Source organism: Cynocephalus volans, chromosome 7, assembly GCF_027409185.1.
Source record: "Cynocephalus volans isolate mCynVol1 chromosome 7, mCynVol1.pri, whole genome shotgun sequence".
NCBI lineage: Eukaryota > Metazoa > Chordata > Mammalia > Dermoptera > Cynocephalidae > Cynocephalus > Cynocephalus volans.
This window is the reverse complement of record NC_084466.1, coordinates 54256812-54274747: the sequence shown is the minus strand read 5'-3', so window position 1 is coordinate 54274747 and position 17936 is coordinate 54256812.

The following is a 17936-nucleotide window of genomic DNA, read 5'->3' as shown; positions in this document are numbered from 1 at the left end:
TCCATAAGTTTGTCCATGTTGGCGTGAATGGCAGTATTTCATTCTTTTTTATAGCAGAGTAGTATTCTATTGTGTGAATGTACCACATTTTCCTTCTGCAGTCATCCAGCCATGGACATTTAGGTTGGTTCCAGCTCTTGGTTATTGAAAACAGACCTGTGATAAACATGGGAGTGCAGATAGCCCTTCAACATAATGATTTCTATTCTTTTGGTTATATACCCAGCAGTGGAATTGGAGAATTACATAGCAGATTTGTCTGTAGTTCTTTGAGGAGACTCCATACAGTTTTCCATTATGGCTGCACTAATTTACAATCCTACCAATAGTGTAGGAGGGTTCCCCTTTATCCACATCCTTGCCAGCATTTCTTGTTCTCTGTCTTTTTGGTAATAGCCAGTCTAACTGAGGGGAATCATATTTCAACTTGATTTTGATTTGCATTTCTCCGATGTTGAATGATTTTTTAAATTAATTAATTTATTAATTAATTTATTTATTTTGAATATTCATGAGATACAAAGCTGATTGTCCCCCCTCCTGCGCATGATGTGGGGGCCAGATTTATACTGGGAACATACCCATTACCAGAAATTGTTTTTGCACCCTTTGACCCCTTCCAACTATCCCCCAACTTCCCTACTCCTCCTCATCTCCCCTCAACTTCAATGTGTAGCCCTAGGAATGATGTTGATCATTTTTTCATTTATGTGTTGGCTATTTGTGTATTTTCCTTTGAGAAATGCCTATTCAGCAGCTTTTGCCCATTTTTTGATTGGGTTACTTGTTTTTTTTACTGTTCATTTGTTTGAGTTCCTTGTATATTCTGGATATTAATCCTTTGTTGAGTGCATAGTTTGCATATATTTTCTCCCATTCTGTACATTGTCTTTTACCTCTGCTAATTGTTTCTCTTGTTGTGTAGCTTTTTAGCATCATATAATCCCATTTGTTTATTTTTTCTTTTGTCGCCTATGCTTTTGGGATCATATTCATAGAGTCTTTGTCAAGTCCACTTCCTGAAATGTTTCCCCTATCTTTTCTTTTAGGAATTTTAAGGTTTCAGGTCTTACATCTTTAATCCATGTTGAGTTGATTTTGGTGTGTGGTGAGAAGTATGGGTCTAGTTTCATCTTTCTACATATGGATTTCCAATTTTCCCAGAAACATTTATTGAAAAGGCAGTCTTTTCTCCAGTGTATGTTCTTGATGCCTTTGTTGAAGATCATTGGCTGTAAGTACCTGGGTTGATTTCTGGGTTCTCTATTCTGTTCCATGCTGTATTGTTTACTCTAGCTTTGTAGTATAATTTGAAGTAAGGAAGTGTTTACCACTGGGTTAATTTTTTTGTTTGTTTGTTTAGGATTGCTTTGCCTATTCAGGGTCTTTTGTTGTTCCATAGGAAAGTTAGGATTGTTTTTCTATTTTGGTGAAAAATGTTGTTGGTATTTTAATGGGGATTGCATTGAATTTGTAGATCACTTTGTGTAGTATGGATATTTTTACAATGTTATTTCTTCCAATCCAAGAACATGAAATGTCCTTCTATCTTTTTGTGTCCTCTATAATTTCTCTCAACATTGATTTACAATACTCATTGTAGAGATCTTTCACCTCCTTGGTTAAATTTATTCCTAGGTTTTGATTTTTTGTGTTTTGTTTGTTTGTTTGTTTGTTTGTTTGGTGACTATTTTAAATGGGCTAGCTTTCTTCATTTCTTTTTCTGCTAGTCCATTGTTGCAGAAATTGTTACAGATTTTTGCATGTCAATTTTTTATCCTGCAGCTTTACTGAAATAGTTTATCAACTCTAAGATTTTTTTTTTTTTTTTTTTTTTTTGTAGAATCTTTAGGCCTTTCTATATGTAGGATCATGTCATCTCCAAACAGGGACAATTAGACTTCATCTTTTCCAATCCGTATGCCCTTTATTTCTTTCTCTTGCCTGATTTCACTGGTTAATACTTCCAATACTATGTTAAATAGGAATGGTGAGAATAGGCCTCCTTGTCTGGTTACCATTCTTCCATTCAGGATGATAAAGATGGTGGATTTGTCATATATGGATTTTATTTTGTTGAGATACTTTCCTTCTATACTTAATTTGCTGAGAGTCTTTATCATGAAGGGATGTAGAATTTCGTCAATTTTTTTTTCTGCATCTATTGACATAACACATGGTTTTTGTCCTTGATTTTGTTGATATGGTGTATTGACTTTCATATGTTTATCCATCCTTGCATACCTGGGATGGATCACACTTGATCATGGTGTATAATTTTTTGGATGTGTTGTATTCTATTTGCTAATATCTTGTTGAAGATTTTTGTGTCTATGTTCATCAAAGTAATTTGCCTACAGTTTTCTTTTTTGTTGTTGTAACTGTGTCTGCTTTTGGTATCAGAAAGTTAACTGGCCTTATAGAATGAATTTGGGAGAATGGCCTGTTTTGCAATTTTTTGGAATTGCTTGAAGATAATTGGTATTAATTCCTCTTTAAAGGTTTGGTATACTTTAGCAGTAAAGCCCTCCTGTCCTGGGATTGTTTTATTGGGAGACTACTGATTACTGCTTTAATCTCATTGCTTGTTACTAGTCTGTTCAGGTTTTTGTATATTGTCCCTATATCCCATAAAAAAGTTAAGTTCACTTATTCTTTCAATATTTTATGCTAAATTACTTTAGGTTTTATACATAAACAGGTATGTGACCTGCCAACAGTAGCAACATTACTTATACTTTCTCTTTTTTTATGTGCTAAAGTACAATTGATACACAAAATTTGCACATATTTAATGTATACATTTTTATGCATTTTAATGTATGCACACACCTATGATACCATCACCACAATCAAGATGCTAAGCATATCCAAAACCTCTAAAAATGTCCTTGTATTTGTGTGTGTGTGTATGTTTATTTTTGTTGTTGTTTCAGTAGTGGGAACAATTAATATGACATATATCATCTTAATATATCTTAGAGTGCACAATACTATATTATAAACTCTAGGTACTATGTTGTACAGCACGTCTGTAGACCTTATTTATCTTGTGTAACTTAAGCTTTATACCCATTAAACAGCAATTCCCAGTTTCCCATTCCCTTCAGCCACTGGCAACCACAATTTCATTCTCTGCTTCTATGAGGTTGAGTGTTTTAGATGCCTCATATAAGTAAACTCATGATGTATTTGTCCATCTGTGACTGGCTTATTCCAAATAGTATAATGTTCTCTAGGTTAATCAATGTTATAGCAAATAGCAGGATTTCCTTGGTTTTTAAGTCTGAATGATATTACATTTTACATATACATGTGCCACATTTTCTTTATCCATTCATCTGTGATAGACATCTTAGGTATTTCCATGTCAAGGCTACTTTGAATAATGTTGCAATGAGCATAGGAATGCAGATATGTTTTCAAATTCCTGATTTCAAATATTTTGAATTCATACCCAGAGGTGGGATTGCTTAATTATATGGTAGTTCTACTTTTGATTTTGTGAGGAAACTTCATATTGTATTGAATAGTGGCTACACCATTCTACACTTCTACTCAACATTGTATAAGTATTCCCATTTCTTCATATCTTCACCAATACTTGTTATCTTTTGGTTTTATTTTATGTTTTATTTTTTAATAATAGTAATCCTAACAGATGTGAGGTGACATTTCCTTGTGGCTTTCCAGATGAGTAGAAATGTTGAGTGCTCTTTCATATATATGGTGGCCATTTGTATGTATTTTTTGGAGAAATGTCTATTCAGGTGATTTGCCCAATTTTTTGTTAGGTGACGTTTTTGTTACTTTGTTTGTTTTTGTTTTTACTGCTGAGTTGTAGGATATTCTTCTGTCTTTTGAATATTAACCCCTTATCAGATAGATGGTTTGCAAATATTTTCTCCCATTCTTTAGGTTGTCTCTTTACTCTATTGATTGTTTCTTTTGATGTGCAGAAGATTTTAGTTTGATAATCTCATTTGTCTATTTTTGGTTTTGTTGCCTGTACTTTTTGTGCCAAATCCAAGAAATTATTGCCAAAACCTATGTCAGTAAACTTTTCCCATATGTTTCTTCAAGGAGTTTTACAGCTTCAAAATATATTACAAAGGTACAGTGATTAAAACAAAATTAAACTGTTGTAAAAATAGACACAGAGACCAATGGAAGAGAACAGACAGCAAAGAAATAAACTCACACACGTACAGTCAATTGATCTTCAAAAATCTGACAAGGACATACAATGGATTAAGGATAAGGTCTCTTCAACAAATGGTGTTGAAATAACTGCATATCCACATTCAAAAGAAGGAATTGGACCTTTATCATATACCATACACAAAAATCAACTCAAATCCTTAAAAAAATTACTTATTCTCTTTTTGCCCTTATGCTTTTTCTTTTATTTTCTTGCTCTATTACACAGTCTGCCTCCAGTCTAATGATTAATATAAGGTATGAAAAAGAGCAACCAAGTCTTTTCCCAATTTTAGAGAAAAATATTCACTGTTTCACAATTATGCATAATAGTTGTTTTATTGACACTATTATACTGAGAAAATTGGAATCTATTTCTATTTGTCTGAATGATTTTCATGTTAAATAGTAATTTGTCATGTAATAAATTAAGAAGAAAGAAAAATATCTGTATATATATTCCTGTATTTACTACTTTGGGTGACATTCATTTCTTATTGTAGAACTGAGTTTTTATTCTGTTATTCTCCTTTATATTGAAGAACTTCCTTTAACATTTCTTATAGTGTGGGTCTGCTGGCTAGGAATTCTTTAAGCTTTTATTTATATTAAAATGTCTTTTTTTTTGCTTTACGATTTAAAATATATACATACTTCCTATATGTAGAATTCCAGACTGACTTTTAAAAATAATTTTAAAAATAGTTTGCCATTTTCTCTAAGTCTCCATCATTTTGCTGGGAAGTCAGTCATCTGGTGTAAACCATCTGGTATATGCTATACCAAAGGTATAAACCATTGTTGCCCAGTGTGAAATGTGTCTTTATTTTATACTCTGCCTTCTTTCAAGATATTTCTTTTATGTTTTGATTTTTAGCAACTTAACTACAATATGTCTAAATGTGTTTTGTCTGTATTTACCGTGCTTGGCTTTTGGAGAACTTCATGGATCTGTAAGTTAATGTTTTCAACAAATTTGAGAATATTTTGACCAATATTTCTTCAAAGCTTTTTGTTCCCTATTTTCATCTCATTGAAATGAGACCATTTAACTGAAATTAGTTGCCAATAATTGTTGGTATGCTATATCCATATAATAATGCTCTTTTTTTTTTTTTTTGTATTTCTGAATCTTTGTGTGATGATTGACACTGTTGGTCGTGTGTGTGTGTGTGTGTGTGTGTGTGTGTGTGTGTGTGTGTGCATGTATGTGAAATCTCCTTTTAAATTCCATGACTTCCGAAAGACCACTTTTCCTCGTTCTCTTCCAATCTTTTAAACCTTCATTCGCAACCTTCACTGATAAACATTCTTCCTTATTCTTATCCTTGAATGAAGGTTTCCTAGATATTATGTCTTTGGTATTCATCATTTCTTATTATGTTCTTTTCTGAGGTAATTTCTGTCAAATTTTGTCTTTGATCTTGAATTATCTTTAAGATTTAGATCAACATATTCAATTTGCATTGAAAATATACCCAAATAAAAGCTGAACTCATTGTTCATTTACTTTTTATTTTTTATATATTATATCTTGTTTGATGGCACCTCCATTTACCCAGTCACATGAGCCAATGACTTGATTATCCTTCCAAATATATTAACTTCCTCACCACTACCTCCAACAATGAGTCATCATGACCTGCCAAGTCTAATTCCCAACCCTATTGTCATGTCTTAATCCAAGTCCTTATTATTCTGACCTTAACTATTACAAAAGAACTAGACTTATTTCATTCAGTCTCACTTGTATTAATCTACCTTCAAGAAAAATCATGCATTCCAAAATACAAATTGAATCTTCTCTTTCCCCATTTTTATACTATTAGGTATGTCTCTAAAATCTAAAAGATACTGTTCAAACTCTTCAGCCTGGGATTAATGCCCTTTCTAATAAGTATGATTCTCCAGTTTTTAATTTCAATGTTCTTATGCATAAAACCTTGATATTATTATATATCCTTTAATAGGCTATTTTACTACCCTTTCCTATCTATCCAAAACTGGCAGTTTTAAAAATTGCTTACTCAGTGGCTTCCTATTCCTTCTAGGAAGCCTCTTTGAACAAAGTTATTTATTCTCTCTCTCATTTTGCTTCACATCTGTGAAGAGCATATTTGCATCTACCATATTTGTGTGCTTTCCCTGTATTTTCTTCCTTTCATTTTGTATCACCACTTTTAAGAGAGCCCTTAGCTTATGATAGATATGTATGCTACCTTTTTTTTGAGCTTTCAGTGACTTTATTTTCTTCTTATTCTGCCTCTCCTTATTCTCTTTTTTTTTTTTTTTTTTTTTGCTTCCCTTACTACACACAGTAATACTCTGATTGTAAGAAAGTAATGAAAGATATATTTACCTGTATATGAAAATCATACATTCCAACTGAGTGGGGTTTTTTATTTCATTTTTTAAATTAGTAATTAGGTCAGAGTAAAGTAGGTATTATTAATAGTCTTAATGCTTTAAAATAAAGCAAAATATGGGATATATATCTAATATCATTTAACGCTCATTATTTACAAGTGTTCCCTAAGTTAATCTTCAGAATTTATTTAGAATTTGAAAATACTTTTATTTTCTTATTTCTAAAAATATTTCCAAAAAATTATGTCAAAGAAATGATTGGCTTTTTAAGCTTATGATTTTAGGTTATTCAATATGACAAAAAAATTAGCTGAGACAATTAACCAAAATATTAGCAGTACTCAGTATTATCTGTAGCACATATCTCAGAGTTCTTCACTTCTAAATTACACTGTTTTAATTTAGTGCTTCTTGTAAAAATATCACAAAAGCTAATGGTGAACATCTTTCCTCTACTGCCACTGCTCAATCTGAACAACGTCTGAAATAGTACTTACTTACTAGATTACGTGGTGTTTAAAAAGCCATAGTAAAGATGAACACAAACACCTATAACCTATATCTTTACAGTTTAAGGACCACATGCTTGCAAAAAACGTGTGACTCATTTTTACTTTAAAAGAAAATATGTACTTTTCTCTATATATCAGTTGCTAAAAATATTTAAACCATAAAATGATAACGTAAAGCTAAAATAATGCTGTGGTGCTTCTTCTTATCCACTTATTTAATGAAATGTGTGTTTATGTATAATTGTGTATAGGATTCTTAAAGCAAAGGTACTTAACAGGCCCTGGTTTTCCAAAGCCTTGCAGTTTCAAATATTGACTTTGCAAAGGACGGGAAATTTTCCTCAGGCTATAAAGTCTCTGGTGTAATATAAAGAATTGTAACACAACAAGGTTGCTGGCTCAAAGACAGACTAGTTACTGATTGATATGTAAAGATAATGGAAAATTGCTGGAAGGAGAAGGAATGTTTGCTAAGATAAAGCTTTTGTTGGTGGATCACTTAATTGTCTAATGGAATGTCATCTGACTTGCTTCACTGAAAGTTACCAGCCTATATTGTTAAACTATAACCCTACCTATGTTCTTTTCCTGTAACTTCCTGGTCTGGAAAATAAATGCAGGAAGAGAACCCCAATTCAGGGTTAATTTCCCAAGGAAGGGATGCCTCTCGCTTGAGGGTTCTGGGGGAGATTAACCACTTGGGGTCTCTCACTGCTTAGAAGAGATGGGCTTTGAGTAATCCTTTGTGGTTCCATCACCCAGAGGAAGTGGGGTGAAAAATCCATGGGGGGCAAAGCAACATAATTGTGACATGCATTTTTATAAAACATATCATCTTCTATATCATCACTTTAGTAAAACAGTAGATGATCTATCATCTATGTACATCATGAATATTTTTTAAATGAACATTTTTTTCCCAAATCCTTTTTGATTCTGTTTTCAAGCTACTTGCTAGGTACTTTCAGCCAAACAATGGAGATTGCAGAGAATATTACATAATAGAGAGTCCATTCACATTGGTAATATTTATTGGTTTCTAAATATTACTATAATCTGTGAGTATTTAGAAAATCAGATCATTGAACTTTCCCTAGATAATCAAAATAGCAGAAGAAAAAAACTGGAGAACAAAATAAATATTTTCTACACATATATATTTATCCTTGGGATTGGATTTGTTGGTGGTATTTAAAGAAATTGAAAGATTGAAAGATCATCCTAACTACTTTCTTAGCCTTAAAAGTATGGACACATTTTTATTTTTTTAAAAGAGCAACAAGTAGCTTAATCCTTTCAACACAGTAAATTATAATTTCTGGTAAAGAGGAGATAAAGAGAAGACATGGATGTGGTCAATAATTTTCTTGTAGTGTTTCTACTAATAATTCTTTAAAAAGAATATTAATGCTGGATTTTAGGAGTTTGAGTCAAAATTTATCTCAGCACATTCCCTGTCTATAGAGAACACTAAGATCACCATTGTTTTTAACTTAGTTTCTTGGCTCCCACTCCACAGTACCAAATGAACATTTTTTTAGACAGAAGGACTGTGTCTTTGATCATATTGTCTACAGATTTAAATTATGTAGTCAGCATTCACACCTGCCTGAACCTTGATGTACATATTAAGGTCCAGAGAGTTCAAAGTAATTTTAACATGTGGCCATGAAAATAACTTTTCTAATGCTATATTTGGCAAGAGTACATTCAGTCTTGACTTGAAGAGACAAACTGAGATGCCCAAATAAGAAAATCTTACAATTTAATGCATATAGAATGAAGGCCCTATTTAAGATATGATTGTTATATAAAGATTCTAAAACTTTGCCACATTCCCCAAATGTGCTCTTTTTTTCTTATATAGCAAAAACAAAAATAAATTGTTGTCTGAAATATAAGCCAAATTAAACGTATGGTCTTCAAAAATTTCACTGAAAATGTGTATTATGAAAAAATTATGCATGGATTTTCATTTTTTTCCATCAAAATAAACTCCTCCTAACTTGTTTTAACATGTGTGAACAGGATCTAGTTTTATGCATGAAGAAGGATAAGACATCAGTCTGAAGTGCCCTAATCAGAACAAGAATTCTGCTAAAATTGAAGTGTGAAAAACATCAAATTTATGGCAAAGCTTGAGTCGAAGAATAGTGAAATCATGGATGCTTTACAAAAAGTCTATGAAGACAATGACCCCCCCACCCCCATCAGCAGTTTACAAATGGATAACTCATTTTAAGAAGGGATGAGACAATGATGAAAACAAAGCCAGCAGCAGCAGGCCATCAACATCAATTTGGAAGAAAAAAATTAATCTTCTCCATATCCTAATTGAAGAAGACCAGCTATTAAAAGCAGAAACAATAGCCAATATCAAAGACATCTCAACTGATTCACCTTACACAATTCTGACTGAATAATTAAAGTTGAACAAACTTTCAATGGGTGCCAAGACTGTTGTGCCCAGATCAGCTGCAGACAAGAATAGAGATTTCACTGGAAATTTTAAACAAGTGAGATCAAGAGCCTGAAGGATTTCTTCAAAGAAAGATAACACATGGCTTTACCAGTATGATTCTGAAGACAAAGCACAATCAAAGCAATAGCTACAAAATGGTAGAAGTGCTCTAGTCAAAGTAAAAACAGACCAATCAAGAGCAAAGGTCATGCCAACACTTTGGGGGGATATCCAAGGTATTTTGCTTGCTACCTTTCTGGAGGGCCAAAGTATGATAACATCTGCATGTTATGAGACTGAGAAACTCAGCCAAAGGTTTAGTAGAAAAATGCCTGGGAAAGCTTCACCAGAAAGACCGTCTCCATCACAACCATGCTCCTGCTCATTCCTCTCATGAAACAAGGGCAATTTTGTGAGAGTTTCAATGGAAAATCATTAGGAAAATCATTAGCCAAATCCTGATTTGGCTCCTTTTGACTACTTTTTGTTTCTTAAACTTAAAAAATCTATAAAGTACACCTATTTTTCTTCAGTTAATAATATTAAAAAGATTTTATTGACATTGCTAAATTCCCAGGAACCTCACTTCTTTAGGGATGGACTAAATGGCTGGTATCATCACCTAGAAAAGTGTATGAAAAATGGTTGTGCTTTTCCCCATTCTAAGGAAACACGCACTTGGGCTGAGTTATGTCCCTCATCTCTAAAATTCTTATTAATTAAATAGTGTATTTTTGAAGATTGACTAAGATGGTATATATGAAAATGTTTAGCACATGACCAAGAATGTATTATATTCATGAAATTTGTATATTTTCTTTTTTTCCTACTGTTTTATCCCCAAATCATCCATAATTTGAAAAAAGAGTTTACTTACTGATATCCTATTTCATATTTTTCTTCATATATTTGCTATTTTGTTTAGTTTATTTCAGTCAAATTAGGAAATTATTGAGTTCTGCTAAAAGGTAATTTTTTCTGTCATAACTTGCATTGTATTTTTATAACATAAACTTTTGCTTTTGTTACAGAATTGATTGTGTTATTGAACTTTTTCAGCTTAGCACAATCATTTTTCATAATTCTTTATTTCAACCAATTCCCAAGAAAACTCAGGGAGTGAACTGAAATATGTCACCTGCGTGAGGTTCCACTGCAAGTTGGTGACAGGATTAAAATTCACCACTTCAGAAATTCAATGTGGAATTTAGCAAATTCTGTTACAGTTGTAGCAGAATGAATGATGGCAGGGGTGGGAGGGGGTGGGGACAAAACCTCCAAAAGAAAAAAAAAGTCACTATCATTTGTTTAATGAGATCTACATCACAGCATTGTAGACTGCAGGAATAAGCTGCCCCACTCTGTCAATCAGAATGATGGAAGTTAATCCTCACAGAGTGGTTTTCCTGCCTAGTGCCTCTTGAGAGCTCCTCTTCCTTATCTCACCTGTGAGATCTACAGATGTCAGGAAAACATATTGTCTAGAAACACATCCTAACCCAGAGTGGCAATTTAGAATTTCCAACTTTAACTCAAAGACTTTTCTGAAGCTCCCTTTGGGTGAGTTTCTGCCCTAGAGCATCAGGATTGGAGAAAATAAATAGCAAGGAAAATTTAGTTTCTCAGTTATCTGGCCACCCCTGTATGGTTAAGATTAAGAAAACTTGAGCAGCGCAGGGCTTTCCAGAGCCTGTGGGCCGGCCTCCCCTCCCACTCCCTCTGCGGTTCTCTGGCGGAGCTGGTGGCGGGGGGCATCTCCGGCCAGTGTTGGGAGGGCAAGGAAGTACGGGCGGGCCGACTGTCACTCCACTACACCCTGGACTCTGGCCCCTGGTAAACTTCCTGTTACTGGGAGGCAGATACCATCTCTGCGGCCACCAGTTTGGAAAAAAGCCTAACCAAATTCTGGTTGGGAACAGTGTGGTAGGAGAGTTTCAAGGTCCGCTTGAACCTGCCGGAGAGCAGGCTGCAGGTGGGCGCTAGATTTGGTCTATGCTGGGAGTATACAAAGGTGAACAAGTCCCGAGAAAGATCTACACAGTGCTACAAAGGCACCCAAAGAGACCGGTTGTCTGTGCCTACGAGAAACCTGGCAACTTCCTGGGCGAGGCGGTGCCGAGCAGGGTCTTGAAGGCCCAGCTGATAGACAGGGTTGCAGAAGACACACCCCAGCACAGCACAGTGCGCACAGAGTTGGGAGACGTGCGGCCAGGGAGGCGGAGACTAGACAGAAACCACACACCCTGTGGGGTCGCCACTGCACGATCCAACAGCCTGGGCCAGAGCACACGGAACAGGGAGAAGTCCTGCACAGGAAGTGAAAGCTCAACAGAGATCACACGCCCTGTGGTACGTAAACCACCAGCCCAGCAGAGTCCAAGCTGACCAGAAAGGTGGCTCCCCGGAGAAGACCACGACCCGAGGCAACCACACACACAAGGCACTAGAGGCCAACTGAGCAGTCACGGAGGGAGCCATATGAAATTGGCAACCACAGCAACATCGTAGTTAGTCATTAGTCTCAAACCGGTGGACTGTGAAACCCCCTGCCACAATGAATAAACACCAAAAAAAAAGATACTAGAAATACAAAAAATCAAGAAAGTACACCACCAAAAGTTAATAAATCTCAAATTCTAGATCCTATAGAACAAGAAGCCCTTGAAATGACTGACAAGTAATTTCGAGTGATAATTCTAAGGAAACTGAAATAGATACAAGAAAACACAGCTAGACATCATGATGAAATGAGGAAAAGTATACAGGATCTGAAAGAGGAAATGTACAAGGAAATCAATGTCCTGAAAAAAAATGTAGCAGACCTTGCTGAACTGAAGAATTTATTCAGCGAAATAAAAAACACAACGGAGAGTTTAACCAGCAGGCTTGTCGAAATTGAAGAGAGAACCTCTGAACTTGAAGATGGGCTGTTTGAAATAACACAAGCAGGCAAAAAGAAAGAAAAAAGAATCAAGGACATTGAAGAAAATCTGAGAGAGATATCAGACAACCTTAAGCACTCAAATATCCGAGTCATGGGTATTCCAGAAGGGGAGGAAAATGGAGATTCCATTGAAAACATATTCAACAAAATAGTGGCAGAAAACTTCCCAGGTATAGGAAAAATCACAGATCTTCAGATCCAGGAAGCTCAACGATCTCCAAACGTATTCAACCCAAAAAGGCCTTCTCCAAGACATGTCATAGTCAAATTGGTAAAACTCAGAGACAAAGAGAGAATCTTAAAAGCTGTAAGAGAGAAGCAGCAAATCACCTATAAAGGAGCCCCAATCAGGCTAACATCAGACTTTTCATCACAAACCCTAAACGCTAGAAAGGAATGGGATGATATTTTCAAAATACTAAAAGACAAAGATTGCCAGCCAAGAACACTCTACACTGCAAGGCTATCCTTCTGAAATGAAGGGCAAATAGTATATTTCTCAGACAAACAAAAACTGCGGGAGTTCACTACCACACGACCACCCTTACAAGAAATCCTCAAGGGAGTACTGGGTTTGGTTCCTGAAAAATAACTACCACTGCCATAAAAACCCAAGAAAAATCAAAACCCCCTAGTATAATAAAAATGGCATTCAAGAAGAGAAAACAAGCAAACAAAAATGCTATCTACAACCTAAGAAACCAACAAACACAGAAACCAAACAGTAAATCAGAAATCAAGGAACAAAAGACACCTAAGACAACCAAACAACCAATAAAATGCTAGGAATAAATCAACAACTTTCGATAACAACTCTTAATGTTAAAGGCTTAAATTTCCCAATCAAAAGACATAGACTGGCTGACTGGATCAAAAAGGAGGACCCAACTATATGCTGCCTACAAGAGACCCACCTCACCCATAAAGATTCACATAGACTAAGAGTGAAAGGATGGAAAAAGATTTACCATGCAAACAGAAAAGAAAAACGAGCTGGAGTAGCTATTCTTATATCGGACAAAATTGATTTTAAGCTAAAAACCATAAAAAGAGACAATGAGGGACACTACTTAATGATAAAAGGACTGATCCAAAGAGAAGACATAACAATCATAAATATGTACGAACCCAATGTTGGAGCAGCCAGATTTATAAAACAAACTCTATTAGACCTAAAGAAGGAAATAGACACTAATACCATAATAGCAGGGGACCTGAACACCCCACTGTCAGTATTAGACAGATCATCTAGGCAAAGAATCAGTAGAGAAACACAAGATCTAAACAAGACTCTAGACCAATTGGAATTGGCAGATATCTACAGAACATTTCATCCAGCAACCTCAGAATATTCATTTTTCTCATCAGCACATGGATCATTCTCCAGGATAGATCACATATTAGGTCACAAATCAAGTCTCAATAAATTCAAAAAAATTGGAATTAGCCCATGTATCTTCTCAGACCACAATGGATTAAAACTAGAAATTAATAACAAATGAAACTCTGGAAACCATACAAACACATGGAAATTAAACAGCATTCTACTTAATGACATATGGGTCCAAGAAGAAATCAAGCAGGAAATCAAAAAATTTATTGAAACAAATGAAAACAATGATACATCATACCAAAACCTGTGGGATATTGCAAAAGCAGTATTGAGTGGGAAATTTATTGCATTAAACTCTCTCTTCAGAAGAATGGAAAGATGGCAAGTGAACAACCTAACACTTCACCTTAAAGAACTAGAAAAACAAGAGCAATCCAAACCTAAAATTAGCAGACGGAAAGAAATCATTAGGATCAGAGCAGAACTGCATGAAATTGAAAACCAAAAAACAATTCAAAAGATAAACGAATCAAAAAGTTGGGTTTTGAAAAGATAAATAAAATTGACAAACCATTAGCATGGCTAACAAAAAAAAGAAGAGAGAAGACTCAAATAACAAAAATTAGAAATGAAAAAGGCGATATTACAACTGATTTATCTGAAATACAAGGAATCATTCGAGACTACTATAAACAACTATACGCCAACAAATTTGAAAATCTGGAGGAAATGGATAAATTTCTGGACACACACAAGCTCCCAAAACTGAACCATGAAGACGTAGAAAATTTGAACAGACCAATAACAATAAAGGAGATTGAAGCTGTTATCAGAAGGCTCCCAACAAAGAAAAGCCCAGGACCAGATGGATTCACAGCAGAATTTTACCAAACATTCAAAGAGGAATTGACACCGATTCTTTACAAATTATTCCTAAAGATTGAAACGGACGCAAATCTCCCAAACTCATTCTATGAAGCAAACATCATCCTGATACCAAAACCAGGTAAACATATAACCAAAAAAGAAAACTACAGGCCGATATCCTTGATGAATATAGATGCAAAAATCCTCACTAAAATACTAGCAAACAGAATACAGCAACACATAGGTAAAATTATTCACCACGATCAAGTGGTAATCATCGCAGGGATGCAAAGTTGGTTCAACATACGCAAATCAATAAATATGATACATCATATTAATAAACTCAAACACAAGGACCATATGATCATCTCTATAGATGCTGAAAAAGCATTGGATAGAGTACAGCACTCATTCATGACAAAGACCCTCTATAAGTGAGGTATAGAGGGAAAGTATCTCAACATAATTAAAGCCATATATGCGAAACCCACTGCCAATATCATCCTGAATGGGCAAAAGCTGAAAGCTTTTCCTTTAAGAACAGGAACCAGACAAGGATGCCCACTCTCACCACTCCTATTCAACATAGTGTTGGAAGTACTAGCCAGAGCAATCAGAGAAGAGAAGGAAATAAAGGGCATCCAGATTGGAAAAGATGAAGTCAAACTGTCCCTCTTTGCAGATGACATGATCCTATATATCGAACAGCCTAAAACCTCTACAAAAAAAATATTGGAATTGATAAATGATTTCAGCACAGTAGCAGGATACAAAATCAACACACAAAAATCAGTAGCATTTCTTTTCTCCAATAGTGAACATGCAGAACGAGAAATCAAGAAAGCCTGTCCATTTACAATAGCTACCAAAAAAATAAAATACTTAGGAATTGAGTTAACCAAGGAGGTGAAAAATCTCTATAATGAGAATTACAAACCACTGCTGAGAGAAATAAGAAGATGGAAAGATATCCCATGCTCTTGGATTGGAAGAATCAACATAGTGAAAATGTCCATACTACCCAAAGTGATATACAAATTCAATGCAATACCCATCAAAATTCCAAAGACATTTTTCTCAGAAATGGAAAAAACTATCCAGACATTTATATGGAACAATAAAAGACCACGCATAGCCAAAGCAACGCTGAGCAAAAAAAATAAAGCTGGAGGCATAACACTACCTGACTTTAAGCTATACTACAAAGCTATAATAACCAAAACAGTATGGTACTGGCATAAAAACAGACACACTGACCAATGGAATAAAATAGAGAATCCAGAAGTCAACCCACACACTTACTTCCATTTGATCTTAGACAAAGGCACCAAGCCTATTCACTGGGGAAGGGACTGCCTCTTCAACAAATGGTGCTGGCATAACTGGATATCCATATGCAAGAGAATGAAACTAGATCCATACCTCTCACCGTATACTAAAATCAAATCAAAATGGATTAAGGATTTAAATATACACCCTGAAACAATAAAACTTCTTAAAGAAAACATAGGAAAAACACTTCAGGAAATAGGACTGGGCACAAACTTCATGAATATGACCCCAAAAGCACGGGCAACCAAAGGAAAAATAAACAAATGGGATAATATCAAACTAAAAAGCTTCTGCACAGCAAAAGAAACAATTAACAGAGTTAAAAGACAACCAACAGAGTGGGAGAAAATATTTGCAAAATATACATCTGACAAAGGTTTAATATCCACAATATGTAAGGAAGTCAAACAACTTTACAAGAAGAAAACAAGCAACCCAATTAAAAAATGGGCAAAAGAGCTAAGTAGGCATTTCTCTAAGGAAGATATCCAAATGGCCAACAGACATATGAAAAAATGCTCAACATCACTCAGCATCCAGGAAATGCAAATCAAAACCACACTGAGATACCACCTAACCCCAGTTAGGATGGCTAAAATCCAAAAGACTCTGAACGATAAATGCTGGTGAGGTTGTGGAGAAAAAGGAACTCTCATACACTGTTGGTGGGACTGCAAAATGGTGCAGCCTCTATGGAAAATGGTATGGAGGTTCCTCAAACAATTGCAGATAGATCTACCATACGACCCAGCTATCCCACTGTTGGGAATATACCCAGAGGAATGGAAATCATCAAGTCGAAGGTATACCTGTTCCCCAATGTTCATCGCAGCACTCTTTACAATAGCCAAGAGTTGGAACCAGCCCAAATGTCCATCATCAGATGAGTGGATATTGAAAATGTGGTACATCTACACAATGGAATACTACTCAGCTATAAAAACGAATGAAATACTGCCTTTTGCAACAACACGGATGGACCTTGAGAGAATTATATTAAGTGAAACAAGTCAGGCACAGAAAGAGACATACCACTTGTTCTCACTTATTGGTGGGAGCTAAAAATTAATAAATAAATTCTCACACACACACACACACACACAAAACCGGGGGGGGGGAGAAGATATAACAACCACAATTACTTGAAGTTGATATGACAAGCAAACAGAAAGGACATTGTTGGGGGGAGGGGGAGGGAGAAGGGAGGGAGGTTTTGGTGATGGGGAGCAATAATCAGCCACAATGTATATCGACAAAATAAAATTTAAAAAAAAAGAAAACTTAAGCAGTAACCCCCCCCCCACAAAAAAAAATAATGATAGGAGGAATAAATAGACCAAAGAGAAGCCAAAAAAATGTAGTATTAATTTTCAGCATAGTTCAGACAGAAGCCACATCTTAAATAATATACCAGTAGGATAATAATAGCAATAAAGTTGGCAGTAACTGTTCTGTTAGCAAGAAAATGTGTGCAACTGAAAAGCAAGTAGTTCTTTATAAAGTGTAAATTTTACAGTGGAAAAGACAAGTTGAAAAAGAGAATGTGAAAAAGTGTTCTTATGCGAGTCTTTAGGTATACTACACAATTTTGATAAAAGATAAGCATATTATAAATTATAAGAAAAAATATTTAAGAAAAAACAAACAAAGCTTTCTGCTATAACAATGATGTACTAATGTAAACTTTTTAACTATTCCCATTCAGCTTGAAGTTTTCAAAAAGTTTCCTGGGAGACAGGGAAGAAAAAGGGAGGAAAAAACATTGATTAGATTTTTAAGGAATGGTAAGTCTCATGAAAGAAACACCAGAGAACAATCTAAAATCATTCATGTGAAGAAGCATAATCAGCAGCCAAAACAATCTAATTAGAATGTGAGGAGAATTCTCTATCAGTTACTTGGGTAGAGTTAACATGACTC